Source organism: Balaenoptera acutorostrata, chromosome 1 (assembly GCF_949987535.1).
Source record: "Balaenoptera acutorostrata chromosome 1, mBalAcu1.1, whole genome shotgun sequence".
NCBI lineage: Eukaryota > Metazoa > Chordata > Mammalia > Artiodactyla > Balaenopteridae > Balaenoptera > Balaenoptera acutorostrata.
This window is the reverse complement of record NC_080064.1, coordinates 68,264,275-68,287,099: the sequence shown is the minus strand read 5'-3', so window position 1 is coordinate 68,287,099 and position 22,825 is coordinate 68,264,275. Positions and strand designations below refer to the sequence as shown.

General features: G+C 37.1%; 1 protein-coding gene across 5 annotated transcripts in view; it reads left to right on the top strand.

The window, feature by feature from the left end:
* The first annotated feature begins 6,554 nt into the window (after window positions 1-6,554).
* The window catches only part of ZZZ3 (zinc finger ZZ-type containing 3), a 117,409-nt gene continuing 101,138 nt past the window's right edge, over window positions 6,555-22,825 (top strand). For 2 of the 5 annotated variants that reach the window (XM_057543912.1, XM_057543907.1), the window contains exon 1: window positions 21,939-22,100. The gene's annotated coding sequence lies outside the window, so the exon portion shown is untranslated. Of the gene's footprint in view, window positions 6,695-21,936; window positions 22,101-22,825 lie in introns of those variants that run through there. The other 3 variants (XM_057543910.1, XM_057543916.1, XM_057543920.1) reach the window with 3 other exon arrangements.

Sequence of the window (22,825 nt, the reverse complement as noted above, 5' to 3'; positions counted from 1 at the left end):
CAACAGGGAGGGAACACAGCCTTACCCATCAGCAGACAAGCAGATTAAAGTTTGACTGATCTCTGCCCACCAGAGCAACACCCAGCTCTACTCATCACTAGTCCCTCCCATCAGGAAGCTTGCACAAGCCTCTTAGATAGCCTCATCCACCAGAGGACAGACAGCAGAAGCAAGAACTACAGTTCTGCAGCCTGTGGAACGAAAACCACATTCACAGAAAGACAGAGAAGATGAAAAGACAGAGGACTTGGTAGCAGATGAAGGAACAAGATAAAACCCCAGAAAAACAACTAAATAAAGTGGAGATAGGCAACCTTCCAGAAAAAGAATTCAGAATAATGATAGTGAAAATGATCCAGGACCTCAGAAAAAGAATGGAGGCAAAGATATAGAAGATGCAAGAAATGTTTAAAAAAGACCTAGAAGAATTAAAGAACAAATACCTAGAAGAATTAAAGGACAAACAGAGATGAACAATACAATAACTGAAATGAAAAATACACTAGAAGGAATCTATAGCAAAATAACTGAGGCAGAAGAACAGATAAGTGACCTGGAAGACACAATGGTGGAATTCACTGCTGTGGAGCAGAATAAAGAAAAAAAAATACAAAGAAATGAAGACAGCCTAAGAGACCTCTGGGACAACATTAAACCCAACAACATTCACATTATAGGGGTCCCAGAAGGAGAAGAGAGAGAGAAAGGACCCGAGAAAATATGTGAAGAGATTATAGTCAAAAACTTCCATAACATGGGAAAAGAAATAGTCACCCAAGTCCAGGAAGCAGAAAGAGTCCCAGGCAGGATAAACCCAAGAAGAAACACACCAAGACGCATAGTAATCAAATTGACAAAAATTAAAGACAAAGAAAAATTATTGAAAGCAACAAGGGAAAAATGACAAATAATATACAAGGGAACTCCCATAAGGTTAACAGCTGATTTCTCAGCAGAAACTCTACAAGCCAGAAGGGAGTGGCATGATATATTTAAAGTGATGAAAGGGAAGAACCTACAACCAAGATTACTCTACCCGGCAAGGATCTCATTCAGACTCGACGGAGAAATCAAAAGCTTTACAGACAAGCAAAAGCTAAGAGAATTCAGCATCACCAAACCAGCTCTACAACAAATGCTAAAGGAATTTCTCTAAATGGGAAACACAAGAGAAGAAAAGGACCTACAAAAACAAACCAGTAACAATTAAGAAAATGGTCATAGGAACATACATATCGATAATTACCTTAAACGTGAATAGATTAAATGCTCTGAGCAAAAGACACAGGCTCGCTGAATGGATACAAAAACAAGACCTATATATATGCTGTCTACAAGAGACCCACTTCAGACCTAGGGACACATACAGACTGAAAGTGAGGGGATGGAAAAAGATATTCCATGCAAATGGAAATCAAAAGAAAGCTGGAGTAGCAATAGTCATATCAGATAAAATAGACTTTAAAATAAAGAATGTTACAAGAGACAAGGAAGGACACTATATAATGATCAAGGGATCAATCCAAGAAGAAGATATAGCAATTATAAATATATATGCACCCAACATAGGAGTACCTCAGTACATAAGGCAAATGCTAACAGCTATAGAAGAGGAAATCAACAATAACACAATAATAGTAGGGGACTTGAACACCTCACTTACACCAATGGACAGATCATTCAAAATGAAAATTAATAAGGTATCACAAGCTTTAAATGACACAATAGACCTGATAGGTTTAATTGATATTTATAGGACATTCCATCCAAAAGCAGCAGATTACACCTTCTTCTCAAGTGCACATGGTACATTTTCCAGAATAGAGCACATCTTGGGTCACAAATGAAGCCTCAGTAAATTTAAGAAAATTGAAACCATATCAAGCATCTTTTCTGACCACAACACTATGAGATTAGAAATCAATTACAGGGAAAAAAACGTAAAAAACACAAACACATGGAGGCTAAACAATATGTTACTAAATAACCAAGAGATCACTGAAGAAATCAAAGAGGAAATCATAACATACCTAGAGACAAATTACAATGAAAACACAACAATCCAAAACCTATGGGATGCAGCAAAAGCAGTTCTAAGAGGGAAGTTTATAGCAATACAAGCCTAGCTCAAGAAACAAGAAAAATCTCAAATAAACAATCAAAACTTACACCTAAAGAAACTAGAGAAAGAAGAACAAACATAACCCAAAGTTAACAGAAGAAATCATAAAGATCAGAGCAGAAATAAATGAAATAGAAACAAAACAATAGCAAAGATTAATAAAACTAAAAGCTGGTTCTCAGTTTGCAGGGCAGAAATAGAAACACAGATGTAGAGAACAAAAGTATGGACACCAAGGGGGGAGAGTGGCGGGGGGGCGGTGGTGGTGTGATGAATTGGGAGATTGGGATTGACATATATACACTAATATGTATAAAATGCATAACTAATAAGAACCTGCTGTATAAAAAAAAATAAAATTCAAAAATTCTAAAAACAGAAAAACCCTAAAAGCTGGTTCTTTGAGAAGATAAACAAAATTGATAAACCATTAGCCAGACTCATCAAGAAAAAGAGGGCAAGGACTCAAATCAATAAAATTAGAAATGAAAAAGAAGTTACAACAGACACCACAGAAATACAAAGCATCCTAAGAGACTACTACAAGCAACTCTATGCCAATAAACTGGACAACCTGGAAGAAATGGACAAATTCTTAGAAAGGTAACCTTCCAAGACTGAACCAGGAAGAAATAGAAAATATGAACAGACCAATCAAAAGTAATGAAATTAAAACTGTGATTAAAAATCTTCCAACAGACAAAAGTCCAGGACCAGATGGCTTCACAGGTGAATTCTATCAAACATTTAGAGAAGAGCTAACACCCATCCTTCTCAAACTCTTCCAAAAAATTGCAGAGGAAGGAACACTCCCAAATTCATTCTATGAGGCCACCATCACCCTGATACCAAAACCAGACAAAGATACTACAAAAAAAGAAAATTACAGACCAATATCACTGATGAATATAGATGCAAAAATCCTCAACAAAACACTAGCAAACAGAATCCAACAACACATTAAAAGGATCATACACCATGATCAAGTGGGATTTATCCCAGGGTTGCAAGGATTCTTTAATATACGCAAATCAATCAATGTGATATACCATATTAACAAATTGAAGGATAAAAACCATATGATCATCTCAATAGATGCAGAAAAAGCTTTTGACAAAATTCAACATCCATTTATGATAAAAACTCTCCAGAAAGTGGGCATAGAGGGAACCTACCTCAACAGAATGAAGGCCATATATGACAAACCCACAGCAAACATCATTCTCAATGATGAAAAACTGAAAGCATTTCCTCTAAGATCAGGAACAAGCCAAGGATGTACACTCTCGCCACTATTATTCAACATAGTTTTGGAAGTCCTAGCCACAGCAATCAGAGATTAAAAAGAAATAAAAGGGGGGCTTCCCTGGTGGCGCAGTGGTTGAGAATCTGCCTGCCAATGCAGGGGACACGGGTTCGGGCCCCGGTCTGGGAAGATCTCACATGCCACGGAGCAACTGGGCCCGTGAGCCACAATTACTGAGCCTGCGCGTCTGGAGCCTGTGCTCCGCAACAAGAGAGGCCGCGACAGTGAGAGGCCCGCGCACCGCGATGAAGAGTGGTCCCCACTCGCTGCAATTGGAGATAAGCCCTCGCACAGAAACGAAGACTCAACACAATCATAAATAAATAAATAAAAGAACGTGAATTTCTTTTAAAAAAAAAAAAAGGAATACAAATTGGAAAAGAAGAAGTAAAACTATCACTGTTTGTGGAGATGACATGATACTATACATGGATAATCCTAAAAATGCCATGAGAAAACTACTACAGCTAATCACTGAATTTGGTAAAGTTGCAGGATACAAAATTAATGCATAGAAATCTCTGGCATTCCTATACACTAATGGTGAAAAATCTGAAAGAGAAATTAAGGAAACACTCCCATTTACCATTGCAAGAAAAAGAACAAAATACCTAGGAATAAACCTACCTAGGGAGACAAAAGACCTGTATGCAGAAAACTATAAGACATTGCTGAAAGAAATTAAAGACGATAGAAACAGGTGGAGAGATATACCATGTTCTTGGATTGGAAGAATCAATATTGTGAAAATTAGTATACTACCCAAAGCAATCTACAGATTCAATGCAATCCCTATCAAATTACCAATGGCATTTTTTGCATTTTTTACAGAGCTAGAACAAAAGATCTTAAAATTTGTATGGAGACACAAAAGACCCCGAATAGCCAAAGCAGTCTTGAGGGAAAAAAATGGATCTGGAGGAATCATATTCCCTGACTTTAGACTATACTACAAAGGTACAGTAATCAAGACAGTATGGTACTGGCACAAAAACAGAAATATAGATCAATGGAACAGGGTAGAAAGCCCAGAGATAAACCCATGCACCTATGGTCAACTAATCTATGACAAAGGAGGCAAGGATATACAATGGAGAAAAGACAGTCTCTTCAATACGTGGTGCTGGGAAAACTGGATAGCTACATGTAAAAGAATGAAATTAGAACACTCCCTAACACCATACAGAAAAATAAACTCAAAATGGATTAAAGACCTAAATGTAAGACTGGACGCTATAAAACTCTTAGAGGAAAACAGGAAGAACACTCTTTGACATAAATCACAGCAAGATCTTTTTTGATCCACCTCCTAGAGTAATGGAAATAAAAACAATAATAAACAAATGGGACCTAATGAAACTTAAAAGCTTTTGCAAAGCAAAGGAAACTACAAACAAGACGAAAAGACAACCCTCAGAATGGGAGAAAGTATTTGCAAATGAATCAACGGACAAAGGATTAATCTCCAAAATATATAAACAGCTCATGCAGCTCAATATTAAAAAAACAACCCAATCAAAAAATGGGCAGAAGACCTAAATAGACATTTCTCCAAAGAAGACATACAGATGGCCAAGAAGCACATGAAAAGCTGCTGAACATCACTAATTATTAGAGAAATGCAAATCAAAAGTACAATGAGGTATCACCTCACACCAGTTAGAATGGGCATCATCAGAAAATCTACAAACAACAAATGTCGGAGAGGGTGTGGAGTAAAGGAAACCCTCTTGCCCTGTTGGTGGGAATGTAAATTGATACAGCCACTATGGAGAACAGTATGGAGGTTCCTTAGAAAACTAAAAATAGAATTACCATATGACCCAGCAATCCCACTACTGGGCATATTCCCAGAGAAAACCACAATTCAAAAAGACACATGCACCCCAATGTTCATTGCAGCACTATTTACAATAGCCAGGTCACGGAAGCAACCTAAATGCCCATCGACAGATGAATGGATAAAGAAGATGTCACACATATATACCATGGAATATTACTCAGCCATAAAAAGGAACGAAACTGGGTCATTTGTAGAGACGCAGATGGATCTAGAGACTGTCATACAGAGTGAAGTAAGTCAGAAAGAGAAAAACATATATCGTATGTTAACGCATATATGTGGAACCTAGAAGAATGGTACAGATCAACCGGTTTGCAGGGCAGAAATAGAGACAGACGTAGAGAACAAACGTCCGGACACCAAGGGGGGAAAGCAGCGAGGGGTGGGGGTGGTGGTGTGATGAATTGGGAGATTGGGATTGACATATATACACTAATATGTATAAAATGGATAACTAATAAGAACCTGTTACAGAAACAAACAAATAAAATTCAAAAAAACCCTACCAGATCTCACATTCTTGGTGGCAGAGGACAGATAAATAAGGTCTGCAAGTGACAACTGTCATGAAGAAATTTAAGCGTGTAAAGACAGCAAAAGCGGTGGTGCAAGTGTGGTCCTTTGGATAGAGCAGTCTGCGAAGACTCAGATATCGACCTCTGACCAAGGACCTGAAATACGCGCCGAACGAGTTAAAAGAAATCTGGAGGAAGTGTTGCAGCCAGAGGGAACAGCAAGGGCGAAGTCGTGAAGTGGATCGAGCCTGCGTGTTGTAGGAACAGAGGGAAAGCCAGAGAGGTGAGCGAGGGAGCTATGCGGTGGGAGATGAGGTAGGCAGGAGCACATACAATATACACACACAGATTATTTTTCTACCTGAGACCACATTACTAAGGAGGGAGGGTGTACAAATCTCTCAAGAGGCCACAAAAGGCAGGATGAAGCGGACTTCCAACCGCGGCGCTCCACGGACGCCTTTCCTCCAAGGCTAGGGACAAGTTAGACAGCCGTAGGGGATGGACTGGGTCCCGCCCTCAGAAGACCAACCCTCGCCCAGGAGCGGGGGCGGATCGCGGGGGTGGACCTCGGCAGTCCCCGGCTCGCCTGGGCCGCCGGCGCTGCACCGGCCGCGGTTACCAGCAGGCGGTGTAGTGAGCGCGCCTGCATCTGCAGCCGCAGCCGCCGCCGCCGCCGCCGCCCGCCAGTCCCAGCAAGGACGAGAAAGGAGGGGACCGGAAGGAGCCACTGGTGCTGCGGGAAGTGGCAGGAACGGGAGGCGGGGACCCACCTGGAAGCGCCCCAGCGCCGCTGTCGAGCTTCCTGCGGCGGCGGCCAGCCGAGCCAGTGCCGTGGCGGGGGCGGAGAGCGGCCACGGCGGCGGCGCCTCCCGGAGTGGCCTGCGGTGCTCGGCCCCGCCCGAAAGGTGAGCAGGCGCTTGGGGCACGTGGTGGGGGCCAGATGCGGGGGAGGGGGGATGGAGGAGGAGGGATCCCGGGGATGATCGGCTCTGGGACCCGGATTTGGAACCTAGTGCTAGGAGGGGGTGGACTGGAGGCGGCGGCGGCGACGGCGGCGACGGCAAAGCCCCCACGTGGGGCGGGGGGGCGCGCGCACGTGTGCGCGGGCAAAAGGGGGGCGGGGAGCGCTCTGGGGAGGGCGGCGGGCGCGCGCTCGCTCAGTAGTGGTCCACGTGACCGGCACGCAGAGAATGTTTCCACGTGACAGGCTCGGAGGCTGGCTGAGGCAGAGGATTGCTGTGTCTGTGTAGCGCAACCGTGGTCGTCGGAGGTTTTAGGGTTGTTTGCCGCTTTTCATCTATACTAGTGGGGTATGAAGATAAATATAAGGCGGAAAAGACTTCCTGCTCTTTCTCTGTTATACACATTCTTTTCGTAAATGAAACCCTTTCTAAATGCCGAAGTACTGATTTCTCTGTACCGCCATGTTGGTTCTAGAGGAAACTCGCGAGATGCTAGCGGGTTTGTATCGCGAGATCTCCCGATTCTCGCGGGACCTTGTTGGCAGAGCAGTTGTCCTGGATGGCGGATCCCTGGGTTCCGGGGACCTGGGACCCGCAACTCTTTCTACAAGGCAAGTTGCGAGGGAGGGGCCGGGGGCAAGTGCCTCTTGGTGCCGGGATCCGTGCTGCGTCATCTTCCTCTAGTCTTGAAGGGAATACATTGACCCAGTTGAGGCGACACGATCCTCCTCCCCACCCCCCTGCGGGCGCTTCGCCACCTGCAGAAGCCACCCCTCAGCCCGGGCTCCTTCTCCCCCGCTCAGTGATAGTTCCTCCCCCGTCTCACTGGAAGTACGGAGCCGTGCTCGCACAGACGTGATGATTCCATTGGATACCGTTCCTCTTACTTTCAGACGTTCTTGTCAGTTTTTCCCCTTGTTGCCATTTTCTGAAGAATTCCAGACCTGTTAACCATTCTGTCGCTTGTTTCTGCTGCAGAACCTTTCTCCACGGCCCCTTCTCAGACGCTTAAAATAGAACGCATTCCGTTTTTTCTCTCTGGGCATCATTTACTCCCATTTATTTGGTCATTGATAACTTCCTCATCACTCTGTGTTTACGATAACTTTTGGCAGTATTTGGAGGGATCCTTTATATCTTTGACAATACCTGATGTCAGAATAAAACCATTCTTTTAATTTTTTTGGTACGTGCTTATTAACCCATAATTATCGATAAGTTTTTTTCCGATAGGATTTTGATTACTCTTGTTATGAGTTTGCCATCTTTGTTGTTCAGGGATGATTGTTTTAGTTTACGTATTTAAGGCAATAGTGGAATGTTTTAAGTCAAATTTAAAAGCAAACTTCTTTTCGTAAATTTTGATATCAAAGCTTGAGTTCAATTTTTCCTTAAATGAGTTTGACGTAAGATTAGTTTTTCTCCAACCCTTCAGTGTTTTATCAAAGGTGAATTTATAATATACTTTTTTTTCCGTATTTTTGAGCAGTCTGGATTTATTTAGTATTCGTAGTGGTAAATTAATCGCAAACTAATCAGATAATTAGGTAATCCAGTCATAATTTTTTTTAAACTACAAACGTGTTACTTTGCTCTACACTTAGTACGGAGAAAAATAAAGGGTAAAATGCTTCCTGTTACATTCTACCAAGTTGCCTCCCTCAGTCCTAAATCTCTGTAAACACTCTTAGCGGTAGCTATGTATTATTCCAGATATTTTCCTTTTTTTTTTTTTTTTTTTTTAACAAAGAGGAGGAAACGGAGGGATGTTGTTTTAAGATACTCTATCACAGCATTAGCAATCAGTAAAATTTTTTTCTGCTCACTTATATTTTTATTTAGTGGTTTTTTGACTCATGCATACATGCTTTAAAAAAGTAAATTTTTTGTACAGATTTTTTGGTGGTATAGTTTTGTGAAAATAGCTTGAGTGATAGCATTATTTTTACTGTAGAGTGGTATGCTAGTCGCTCTGTACAAAAATAAAGTACATGTGAAATAAGATTTAAAGATTTAAATGTTTTGTCACTTGAGTTTTATATTTTTATATTTAATAGTTGTGCTATCTGTTTACATTTATATTTATATGTTTATATATTCTAAACTGTTACCCAAGTGTGTATATCGGAGTTTTCCAGAAGTTTAAAAAGTTATCAGCTTAATTAAATAGTTCTCAACTGAAGAGTGGAAGATACATCAGTAGTTAATACAGACAAACGTACATATACTCAAAAGTTGCTAAGCAGCATTTTGTGATTGTTTTTTGTATTTTTCCCTCCAAACTACCAGCAATATTATTTATCACACTTGTCACATAAAAAAAGTGACCACTCGTTTTGGTCACTGTAGTTTTCTCTTGTAATAGTTAAAGTAGGAATGTTGGGGAATAAAAGTGAGTGTTGAGAGGTGAGATGCGGGGAAGAGGAAAAGGAGACATGGGAGTGTGTATAGGTTGATACTGAAATGGAATTGGAGAAGTTGCAGAGAAAAGAAAGGGTGGTAGAAGGTTGACAGAGCCATGGTCCAAAAATAGTCTGTTCATGATGGCGGGAGGGTGACTTGAGTTGACCAGAATTTGGAATCAGTATGTGAGGCAATTTTTTCCTCTTAAATAATTTTTTTTAAACAGGTTTCAGCCCACCCCCAAATTTGCTTGATATGACCTGTCCCAAAAAAAAAAAAAAAAAAACAACTGAAGTTGATGTTTAATCGGAACTTTGTGAATTCTTTACTTATTTTATGTTTTTAGAAATAGGAGCTTGTGAAAATGACAGTGGATTCAAAAGATCTCAGTTCTATAATGGCCTTTGCAAACTTTACAAAGTTTCGCTTGGGAATTGGGCCTTGAGAGTTCGCATGTGCATCTGATCCTTGTAATGATATATGTTACTTATTCGTACAACTTTGTTTTATAAACTGTTTTTGGTAGCGGATCTTAGGAATTACCAGACTTTTACAGACACTAAAATACCCATATACTGGGTAGAAATATACTGAGAAAATACAAGAGAAATATATCTTATGTGAGTTGAGTTTTGCTTGAGTAAAACTTAACCAGGAAATTTTATTTTCCTCTTTCTCAGTTATTACTGTCATAGAAGTGATCTATGAGAGCTAATGAGCTTCAGTAATCAGAGGATGTTAACAAAAGTGATAATATGATGTCCTCACTTGAATTTTTTTTCTTTAGATATGACACAATGCTAGTTTCCATAGACCTGTAACTTTGTAACTATATAGTGTAATACCTATGTTACATATTAATTATATGAAGAATGTACATTTTATTTCCTGTCTCTTACTGAACCAGCGTCCAAGACATTGCAGGAAATTACTTGACCAGAAATATCAATGAAAGTACGTGCAGGCGCTTTTTAAACAATCTGCCATTTCATATGAAAATTCATTGTCAGTTTAAGTACAAGGAATATTTGCTGGAAGTCTTTGCATGTTTTTTGTTTTGTTTTTTTTGTTTTTTTGGCCTCAACAGTGAAAGCGCGGAGTCCTAACCACTGGACCACGATGGAATTCCCAGTCTTGATTTTTATAGTACTATTTAATATATATGTGGTATACACTGTAGTGCAGTTTTCTATAGTTAATACCGTGATAACCACTGTAATTATACTTTAAAAAACACTATGTGTATATATTTCCCGAAGTCCTAAGTCTTGCCTTCTAGAACCATGCAGTATGGACTTTGCTATTTCATTTGAACTTGTCCTTCTCACTTCTTTCCTTCTTTTTCTTTTCATCTGTTATTTCTCAACTTACGTAGGTAATTTTTCTCTGGTCAGAGACAAGTGAGTTGAGTAACTTTGAGGAGACTATCAAACTATTCAGTTATTATTATTTTGGAACTCCAGAATATGTGTAAGTTGCAGTTAGTAATTAAACATTTTTTGAGTGATTGTGATTTTAGTCATTTCAAACAGCAGAGATCCTGAGGCTTCAAAATAACTGTAACCAAGTATAATAAGCCTATGAGCTTTATTCAGAAACTACTAACTGGAGTAAATAACTTAACATTTTGCAGCCCCGACAGGGTTGGTTATCTGATATTTCAGCCCACAGATTACAATTTGCAAGGTTGGCCATTGGAGTTAGGCACACTGACAACTGAAATGTCATCTTATTTCAAGGCTACTGAAGAAGAGCTATTAAAAAGTATATGGAACTATAAAAGGATAGTGTTTTAAGGCCATTACATGGAGACATACAGTCCTATAATCATTAACTTCTGAGGGAGTCACAGTGTTGTAGAGTAGTATAGTACATGGTCTGTCACAATGATGATCTTAATCATAAATAAACTTTTACTCTGTACTGTGTTTAAGGAATTAAGAAATTGGTGTCTTTTTAGAAGATTCTTATAAGGGTAAACGTTTTCAAAGCTTTTTAATAAATTTGTTTCAGTTTTCTAGAAAATTCACTTAACAGAACTCATCTGATACCCCCCAAAAAATGGGGCTGCTGTGTATGGAATTTTCTTTGTTTTATTTTATTGCTTTTATCTACTTATTTCCTTATTTAATATTTCAAGGAGTTGCGTCCCAAGTAAGACTCTATTACATTTAATATTTGATATCAGTAATAATTAACCAATTGGCTAAAGACAAGCACGTTTGTTGATGAAGGAATTTTCAGAGCAGATAATTAGAATTAGTAAATGACCTGTCTGTCAATCAGCTGTATAGTTCTGAATCCTGATAGTTGAGTCTCCATCCTTAGCACAGCTGAATGTCCTGAGGTGAGAAATGTTTCTTTTTGTAGTAGATTTTGTTTGTTGCTTTGCTTGCCTTTTCAGTCTCTTTTAATATGTTAATTTAAACCTTAATGTTAATTTAAACCACCCTTCAGTGGTAGAGTGATGGTATATAGCACTTGATTTAGGTATTAAGTGTGTATATTTGTGTGTGTTTTAATGATTTTGATGGCTGGTTTGAGGATTTTGAATCTTGGGAATTAATATAACCATATTAAAAATTTGATGTGTTTCTTCCATTATTTAAAAACATATCTTTTACATGTTTACAGATAAAACATATTTAATTTCATGTCCTGCTTTTAACCTGATGTTAGGTAACATTTTCCCATTCTCACAATGAGTATTCTTAACCATAATTATAAGTGGTTGTATGATGTTCCATGTGTAGATGTATATCATTCTCCTGTTCTAGTGTTTTGCATAAGAGTGTGAAGAACATTTATATATAAGGTGTTTCTTATATATAATATTATCTTCTAGTATATTACAGGTATAATTTTTAGGTACATTTTAAAGGCTCTTTAAACTGTGTCACGATATTTGTCAAAATGATCAGTTTATATTCACGTTGGAGTGGCTGTTGGCTCTATACATCAACATTAAGTATTTTTTATAAAAATGTAATAGGGGATAAGCCGTATTATAACTTTTTTTTCTTAGATTACTACTGGGGTGAAACATTATGCTTAATAGGTGTATTTCTTTTGTGAGTTTTTCAGATAAACAGAATTTTAAAATTAATATAATCAAATCATTGACCTAATTTTGTTTTATTTCTGATCTTACGAAATTCTTCCTTCTCTAGAAATGTAATAAATAATACTGATCTTAATACTATTTATTTTAGTTTTTCTAAGTTAGATTTAAATAAATTTAACTTTTTATCTCCTCTGGCATTGGTATGAGAATGTAAATGTTTTCCTGCAAATCGGTAATTGTCTCAAGTCTATTTATTAAATAATTTTTCTTTGTTTTGCGTGTTTCATTTTTACATTTTAAATGTTTATATCTTATATTGCTTATTTTTAAGCCCAAACTTAAAAAAAATTAGTATTGTTTTTTAGATGATTCTTACTGCATGTTTAATATCTTTTGCCCTGGTCTCTTTATTGTGTTTGTTTTCTTATCGATTTTTGAAAGCACTTTATAATTTGAGGATAATAAAAGCTCATTTTGTACAAAACAATGTTTTATAATTCCTTTTGTCAACCAAAATTTGAAATATTATTTTCCCATATACCAGAATTAAGTAGGATTAAATGAAGCAGTTTCTCCTTTCTTGAAAAGATAAAGTATGAAACTATGTAAAGGTACAGTACAAGAGGCTGTAAAGAGAAAAACTACTTTGGTAGATTTTGTGGAATTAGAGAAATAAACTTCTAAGATCAACAATTTAGGATGTGTGCTTAAGGTGTTTCTCTCATTAAATAGTAATACACAACTTGACATCATATCCCTCTAAAATATTTAGAAAAAAAAAGTGTTCGTTAGCAGTTCTAGGACTCAAGTTCCAGAATCACAATTCCTTTGTTTTTCAGCTGTTAAGAATGGCGACAATGTTGTGCATTTACTGAAATTAAATAATGAATCTGAGAAATTCTATGTGAGCATTAGTGAGGGCATCCATGCCAAGGAGAGCTTTTTAAATGTTTAAAGTTCTTATTGTTTACGAAGGTGTGGTTTGTTTTTTCCTTTATGAAATAATTATTCAAGATAATAAAATAATTTTTTAAAAAGTGAGATATTTATACTTACTTACATTTTAAAACTGTTATGTTCCAAGCTATTACTTTATTAAATATTGACGAACACTTTCTGTTGGCTACAGAATGGTGTGGTTACATAATTGCTAGGAAGAAAAACCAGATTAACTTTGTGAGTATGAAAATGTAATAAATATTTGAAAACACGTATGTCCTGTGCTTGGGTATTACATAAAGAGAATTGCAGATGAGGAACCAGGTGTGATGAAATTTCCTTTTACCTTGGATTGGGATTAGATTTATAGGGACTGGAGCATAATTTATATCTTTTATTTCTACTAGAATTCTGCTACCCCCTAAGGGGTGAGTTTATTTTTCAAAAGGGCACTGAAGTGGTCCAGGAATAGCAGTTGCTAATTGTGTTCTGGCATTTACTTACCTCCTTACTAATAACTTTTTAAAAATTGGACAGAAGTTTAAGGAAAGTAGATACTGCAGCTCATATACACTTCCCCATTAGAAGCAGATTTATGTGTTTCATAAATAGAGTGAAATTTAGCTTGGCTGTATTCTAGAGGGAGGTACCAAGATTTTTTCCTCCTGAAAAAGGTGTGTGTATGTATGTTTGTGGGATTTATCTACTGAAAGCCCTTGAGGAGCTTTGTAATACTTCTCTATATTAACTCTCTACTCCCCACCCCAAACCTGTAATTCTTTTTTTTTTTAAATTAATTAATTAATTAATTTATTTATTTATTTGGCTGTGTTGGGTCTTCGTTTCTGTGCGAGGGCTTTCTCTAGTTGTGGCAAGCGGGGGCCACTCTTAATCGCGGTGCGCGGGCCTCTCACTATCATGGCCTCTCCTGTTGCGGCGCACAGGCTCCAGACACGCAGGCTCAGTAGTTGTGGCTCACGGGCCCAGCCGCTCCGCGGCACGTGGGAGCTTCCCAGACCAGGGCTCGAACCCGCGTCCCCTGCATTAGCAGGCAGATTCTCAACCACTGCGCCACCAGGGCAGCCCCCAAACCTGTAATTCTTAATCTGAATGGTCTCCACTAAATTTTTTTTTTTTAATAAATTTATTTATTTATTTTTGGCTGTGCTGGGTCTTTGTTGCTATGCATGGGCTTTCTCTAGTTGCGGCTAGCGGGGGCTGCTCCTCATTGTGGTGCGTGGGCTTCTCGTGGCGGTGGCTTCTCTTGTTGCGGAGCACGGGCTCCAGGTGTGTGGGCTTCAGTAGTTGTGGCACGTGGGCTCAGTAGTTGTGGCTCGTGGGCTCTAGAGTGCAGGCTCAGTAGTTGTGGCGCACGGGCTTAGTTGTTCCGCGGCATGTTGGATCTTCCTGGACCAGGGCTCGAACCTGCGACCCCTGCATTGGCAGGCGGATTCTTAACCACTGCACCACCAGGGAAGTCCCTAAAAATTTTTAATGTTGCTTTTGCAGTAATACGTTTCATTTCCTGAGGGAGAAATTTCCTCCTCCCCCACTTAAAAAATGTAAATATGATTAGCATATGAATACACACAGAAAGTTCTCCTAAGTGTACAGTTCAGTGAATTTTCACAATGTGAACAAACCTGTGTAATTATTACTGAGAAGTAGAACATTATCAAAACCCCGGAAACTGTCTTGTGCTGTATTGTGGTCATTAACTCCCCACGCCCATGAGAAATCACTATTTTGATTTCTAGTACCATAGAATAATTTTGTCTGGTTTTGAACTTTAACTTCCTTTATAAACATTAATGCATTGTTATCCTGTTTTGATATGAGTAACTTGAGAAATCCTAGAACTTGATCTAGTTTATACCTGGACATCTCAGCACTTAGACATTTTTCTCGTGGTATTCATAGTTTTCAGGAACTCTAGAAGGGGACATCAAAGAACCACCTTCTTTGCTTTCAGATTGTGTGGTAGACCCTGTTTGTGTTTTATGTTGTTTGGGCAAACAGGATGCTTTTAATTTCTGTCATTGATGGCCTTCAAGAGTACCTCACCTTTTGTTTTTTTTTCCTCCTACTTAAAAATTTTGTTTTGAAAACTTTGGTATAGCATTCCTGACAAGTTAATGGCTTTTTGGACTTTTATCCTATGAGTTGGCAGCTTTCTTTTCATTCTTTGAATTCCTTTCAAGCAGTGATTCCCATTCAAATTTTTATGACAGCTACCCTGTAGTATCCGCTGTTATTTCAAAGAATGTCGTGAGTACCCACCCCGCCCCTTCCCTCCCCTCTCATAAAAAGTCTCAGGTTAAGTCATTTTATTTTAAAATATTTATTTTGTATTTATTAACAGTATAACATTGTGGTATACAGATTATAGATCAAATTATAGGCTACTAAAAAATTGAGAGTCAGCTATACCTAGTTAGCAACTCCTTTCAGGCTGGCTTCAAGTGTTAAGTGTAACTTTCTTATGAGAAATTCTCCCTTTGTACTTTCTTTTCTACCCCTCCATTTCACTTTCTTAATTGTAAAGGAAGGCATAGGAAAGATTTATTACTGTGTTCTTGCACATAATTTTTCTTTCATTTAAGTCCCACAGTTAGCCTGGGAGATACACTTAATTTCCTTTATAAACGAATTTTGCTTGCTGTCACTCAGTAATTATTAGGACCAGAATATTATAAATGGCCTGTAGCTGTCAAAATTTGATGTTTTGTTCAAGTATAATTTAAGAGTAACATGTATCTACATTTTGTACCCCAGTGCTCTTTCATTTGCTGAGCTTTTGTGGAAATTAAACGTTATGCAAAAATTGAGACTAATTTAAAAAAAAAATTTTTTTTTTTTTTGGCCTGGATATTTTAAATGTTTGACTTTGGGCATCATGTCATAGGAGAACATCTCATGAAGAGTGAAGGAGAAAGTAATTGACTTTTGTAAAGGTTATAGGGTTACCACTAAATTTGAATAAATGCTGTTCTTGGTGAATGAGTCAGGACAATTTCCAGTTTGACCTAAGGCACATTTATGGGTAGGTACTTTCCTTTCTATAGTTAGCAAAATTTCATGAAGGAAATTTTGATTCGTTTGTAACTATAAGGCAGTTGTTCTCAAACTTTAGCATACATCATAATCGCCTGGAAGTTTTGTTTGTTTTTATTCTTTAAAAACATTGCATGCTGGGCCCCACTCATAGAGTTTCAGGTTTAGTAGGTTAGGAGATCACACAATACTAGGGTATAGTAAGGGCACCTACATTTAAAAACAAACAAAAACCCCACAGGTGTTTCTGATGTATATCCTAGCTGAGAACCTTTGAGCATTATTTCTTACGATATGGTCCTGGGAATTTCAGTTGGCAATCTGTTAAAGGTGCAAATTCTCTCAAACTCTGGGGTGAAACCTAGAAATCTATTTTAAACTAGCCCTCCAAATGATTCTGGTGTGTGCCAAAGCTTGAGAACCATCCTTGTAACTCAGAAGTGTCCTTCCTTGACACCTGTCTGGGAGCTTGTTAGAAATGGAAATTTCAGACCTTCTTGATAACAATCTCATTTTAACTAGATTCCCAGGCAGTTTGAATGTATATTGAACATTGTGAAGGGGTGCTCTAGATGATTTTTATTACCATTATAAAAATAATACTAATTTAAAATTATTGAACATTTGCTGTATGCTAGATACATGTAAATACTGTATTCATTATTATTTGGTCCTCACCACAACCTTGTAGGGATGTTATTTATGTATGTATGTATGTATGTATGTGTTGGGTCTTTGTTGCTATGCACAGGCCTCTCATTGCGGTGACCTCCCCCGTTTCAGAGCACGGGCTCCAGGTGCACACGCCTCAGCAGTTGTGTCTCGCGGGCTCCAGAGTGCAGGCTCAGTAACTGTGGTGCACAGGTTCAGCTGCTCTGAGGCATGTGGAATCCTCCCGGACCAAGGCTCCAACCCATATCCCCTGCACTGGCAGGCGGACTCCCAACCACTGCGCCACCAGGGAAGTCCAGGGATGTTTACTTTTATCCTCATTCTGCAAATGAGCAAGTTGAGGCAGAGAGGTTAAGTATCTTGCTCAGTGTCACACAGGCATTGAATGCAGGGTTTAGGATATGAACTTAAGCATTCAAACTCTACTTTTGGGGTTTGAGATGCTATCATCAGGACCATTTATATGCATGTATATGTGTCTTCCTTGTTGTTCGAGCTCCATTGTATTGATATATATTCTAACGAGTTTTTTGTGTGTCAAATTTTACAATGGCATTTGAATTTTCTTCCAGATCTTATATGCAAGGACTGTTTTTGCTAAAATATTGTGTTTTATATACAGAAACAGAACTGGAAGTAGCTGTGATTTGATTACTTTGGTTTTTAAGAATAGAAATCACTTAAGTTTATTCATCAAGGTGTTATTTATCCAAACTCTTTGTTCCCTTATACTTTTGTTTTGTGTGCAATTGTAGTAAGGCAGCTCTTACAGGTTAGTGTTTCATTTAAAATTTTGCACAATGATAAGTTCATATATTCAAGAATTGTATTTGTTTATTAAAGAGGACCACAGTTGTAGTTCAGTACTTAGAGGCCCCGATGTGCTGAAACCATACTTGGGGTTCATTTCAAGTAAGCATGCGTATTTGCAGAATAATAAATCTAAATGATGGCATTTATTTCAAGGTAATAGTATAAGAAAGCATTCTGGTCACCTTATTAATAATAGATTATTTTGGGAGGATTTGAGTCATATTTTTTAAGTGTACAATTCATTGATTTTTAGTAAATTTACATTGTTGTGCAGCCATTTCCACAGTCCAGTTTTAGAACATTTCCATCAATCTAAATGATTTCTTTTTCTTTTTTTGTCAGTCTCACTTTCAGCTTATTATAGATTTTTTAAAAGTCAGCTGGTGCATTTTAGAAGTCCTTCAATATAGTACCATACTACAGTATTAGTAGTAAAAACCTGTGTATAAACCTTAATCCATAAACCTTTTTTTAACTTACTTTTAAGAAATGGAAAAAAAAAATACTATTCTAGCTCTTAGTTTCTGTTCACTCTGATCAATTAACTGATTGGCAGGATTCAAAGTGATGTGAATGGTAGTGTTTGGGCCTAGGAAACATTCTTTCATTCACCTAATTGGCTGTTCACAATCTAATGTATGAAGAGAGAATGAGGAGAAGAGAAAGAGAAGATAATTAAGGGAAACTGTAGTTCCATGATGATATTGACAAATACAGAGTTCTGTTTGGTGGTTGCTTGGTTTCTGGAAAACTATGGTAAGCATTTCTGTTGTCTTGATCTGAATACCTCACAAGAATGACAGTTGTTTTTTTTAAAAAAAAACCCTTTTTCGCTGCATTGTTTGTTTTAAGAATTTTGAGGATGAGTAGCACATTATGCTGAATAAGGTAGTTCAGCCACCTGACTTTTTGTCTCTCTAACCCTGGGTTTTTATGATTGCATATAAAGCTCTTTTACAAAAATGTCTGAAAATTACGTGGCATAATGTAATAGAATTTTTACTTTTAATTAAGTGGATTAATTAAACAATACATTAACAATAAAGATTATCAGAGCTTTTGATATATTATTCGCTGGCAGTTTAGTCTCCTGAACGTGGAAGAGAACTGCTGGTATGAAATTGATTCCGACCAACAAGGAAGAACAGTGAGGGACGTGTGGAATTAACTATTATTGAACATTTGTTTTGGGCAAGTGGACCCATTTTATAGTCTCTTCTTTGTGTTGTAGCAAAGAGAACACAGGCTTGGAATCAGATAGACCTGGATTTAAATCCTGGCTCTAGCACTTAGAAACTCTGTGACTTTAAGAAAATTGCTTATATCTAAGCTCTTGTTTTCCTCAATATAAATGATACATACTTTCTACTTACATGTAGAGTATATAAGGCACTTGATATAAAATAGGTGCTCATTAAATCTGTTCTTTATTGATGTCGAAATGGAGACTCAGAGATGTTTGTTACATGGCTAGTAAGTGACAAATATCTGTCTGATTTCAAAGTCCATGCTTTTCCAAAATACGGTTCTTTGTCTCCTAGATAGAAATGGAAATCATGGGAATCAAAAGTTAGAGACTGTGTCACTTTGGATTTTAAATTATTAGGTAGGAATTCACAGAAAAGCAAGTTTCAGAAAGGTCAGAAAAAAGATTGGTAATGACCACAGATGATGTAGACAATATTGATAGAAGGCACTTAAAAATGAAACATGTTATTTAAAAAAATGGAACATGTATTAAAATTACAAAAAGTTTCCACTGAGGGGAGAAAAATGCATGAGTCATCCAGAGAAAATATTGTGACTTTCACATAGGTAATTTCTAATAAACTTCAAAAGAAAACGTATCAAGAATACCTGCATTACTAATGGTTTATAACTGATGGTTAATACTAAAATGTGTCAGTAGGAGTATGGGGAGGCTAGAGCTCTGAATGAGTTAAAGTTTGCAAAAAATGCTTAAGCCAACAAAGGAGGGCTTTAGCTAAACTCAGCAAGATAAGTAAGGAAGAAAGAGGCCCATTCATTGGGGAGATATTAAATGATGACAACTACTCAAATCCTGTTTTACTTCTTTTACATCTAGGAAAATGACTTTCATACTGGAAGGGAGACAGCCTTGTTTAAAGAGGAGACTATTCCATGATTGTTATGTGGTAAAGAGCATCTAGTTTCATTAAATAAATTTAGATCTCTAGTTCTAATTAATTACTTAGAGCAATGAAGCATCATTGTTTCTTGATGTCTGTGACTGTTTTTGGGTGTAAGGAAGACCATTTACAAGTTTTGGTAAAATAATATTGAGTAGTTAACAAATTAAAAAACTTGTCTTTTAAGTTCAACTTATACATTTTATTACTCTATTAATAAATTTAGCAAGTTTCATATAAACTAAGAATATTTTTGTTTTCCTGGGTGGGGGGATGACCCTTTGATTACTATATCTTAGTAATTCTCGTTGAAGAGATTAAATCTCCCTTAAAACACCCTTTCCAGGTAAAATGGCTTTTGTACTTGTTTTCTTTTTCTGTAATACACTTATATATTTGCATGCCTTGTTCCCTCATTTCTTAGGTTCAAATGTCACTTGGTCTAGAGAGGTTTTCCCTGATGAAGGAGTTTCCAAGGGGCATCATTTACATAACTTCCCTGTGAATGATGCTTACTGGTGTGACCCACTTCATACCATCTAAAAGAGCACTTCCTCCTTTCAGTTTCCCTGGTTTATTTTTCTTCACAGTAATTATCATATTTGATATTTATTGTTTGCCTCTTCTCATTAAAGTATGAGATCCACGAAGGGTGAAATTATGTTTTCATAATTCACTGATTTATGTTCACTGATTTAATTCTCAGAGCTTCATGGTGTATGCTCAGTGATTATTTGTTGAATGAATGACTTTATATTGTAAAGTACTTGGAACAATGTTGAGCACTAGGAAAATGCTCTTTGAATGTTAGCTGTTAGTAGCACTACTACTGCTGCTTAAGTTCATTACATTCCTTATATTTACACATTAATTATACTGGATTTTATTTTATTTTTTTTAGCACTTTATATACCTTACAGAGTAAATGTAAAATTTCAACAAGCAGGACTTTCCCGGATACTTAAAACTCCTTTAAAATTAATAAGTGGAACTTATAAATGTAGTCAGTCATAATTTCTCTTAAGCATTCCAATATTGCTTATTAACCAAACCAAATACTTTATACCTTTAAACTTAATGTCCTAAGACTGAGGTCAGTTACTATTTTAAATTTAGAATTATAAGACTGTCAGATTCTATAATGTTAAAGTTCTCTTAAACACTATAAAAGCTTAAAGAAAAAATACGTAGTTGTAAACTTAACATGGAAATATTAATATTGTGGGTTTGATATATAATACTTAAATTTTAGTAGTATTTAATTCTAATTCACCTTGGCAGAGAGTCACTTACTTAAGGGAATAGTTTTGTTGTCTCAAGCAAGTTGAAATTTCTGTGACACAGTTTATGAACACAGACCAGTTACCATCTCTTGACTGGCTGATTATCAGCCTGACATTGATCGGCTTCGGAAGCTGCCTTTGTCCAGGTGGTTTTTCTCATTCTGCACACGGACACATTGAACCTTTAACAAAAATCGTCCCTATGATAACAGTGGAACTCCAAGACAATGCCCTTTGGTTTCTTCTCCATTCAAGTTTAAGGCTTTTTGTAACTGCCTTTTAATTCCATTGCCTGATAAATTTCTGTAAACCCCACTCAGGTTGTTTCACCACTTGATTGGATTCCAAGAATTCATTTTCTACCTATTTGGCTAATGCCACAGGTTTTAGATCGTTTAAATGACACAAGGGAACTGAGAGAGATGTTGATAGCTTTTGTTAATTTGTGGTGAATCAGAGTATGCCAGAAGATTAGAAACAAAGTCTTATTTTTTAAAAAAAAAAACAGTAGTTTTTGAAATCATTTTCCAGTCCTTGGAGGTAAGGTAGAGAAATAGGCTAGTTCATCAGCATTAAGACTATTACATTAATAGGTGTAAAATAACCTTTCCTAAATACTGGTACAGAGGGATTTATGTCAAACTTAAGAGATGTATCTAAAAAGGCTTTTTTTGTCCTTGTCTATTTTAACATTTTTGTTAATACTTTGCATAAATATACAGTTGTGCTTATTTTCTGAACAACTCAACTGGCAAGGATACATGACTAAAAACAGCTTTCAAAATTTTGTCTGCAATCACAGGCAGGAACCTATAGTGTGAGTTACTTAAAAGTGAAGAATTTCTGAAAAAGTATGGAATTCGATTGAAAAAGTTCTCTGAGTAGAATTCTATTCAGTTCACCAATTTTAAGGAACTGTACTAGAGAATAAAACATGAATTGCACTGTTCCCTCAAGGAGCCTGTAATCAAGTAAGGAATATACACACATCAAACTATACATTGTAAATTCTGTGATAGAAGATTTAAGTGTTATGGGAACAAAAGAGAAAGCATTTAATTCTGATGGATCATTGAATTGAGTTTTGAGGAAGAAAAGTTTTCTAGGAATTGAAGATGGGAGAAAGTCATTGTGGTGTTTTGTTTGTTCTTTTTTTTTTTTTTTCTAATGAGGGGACTGAAAAATCAGCCAGGGCTCTGTTTATTAAGACATATATTTGTGAACAGATAAATAATACATTGGAGTAGGAGATTAATTAGGCTATTACAGTTGTTTAAATGGGGTGATGATGGCCTGACCTGGAGCAATAACAATAGGACAGAAAGAGTAGAAAGTTTTTTTCAGGACATTTCAGAAGTAGAAGAAGTAGGGTTTATTGATTGTATACTGATGGGAAAAGGAAAGAGTTAAGATGTCTCAAAGTTTTTTAGTTTGGGTGATTAGATATATGTCCTTTAGATTGTTGACATAGGGAGGAGATAGTTTTTTGGAGGTAGAAAGAAAATGACTAGGGATTTGTACTTGTTGAATACAACTATTGGGATATCTAGATTGAGAGCTCAGAATATGCCAGTCTGAAGTTTTGGGTGTTGGTTGGTGCTAGAAATATAAAACTGTTTATAGATTAAATTTATCTGAAAGAGTTTGACTTCACCTACGGAGAGAGGGTTAGAAAGGGTGGGACATGTACATTTTG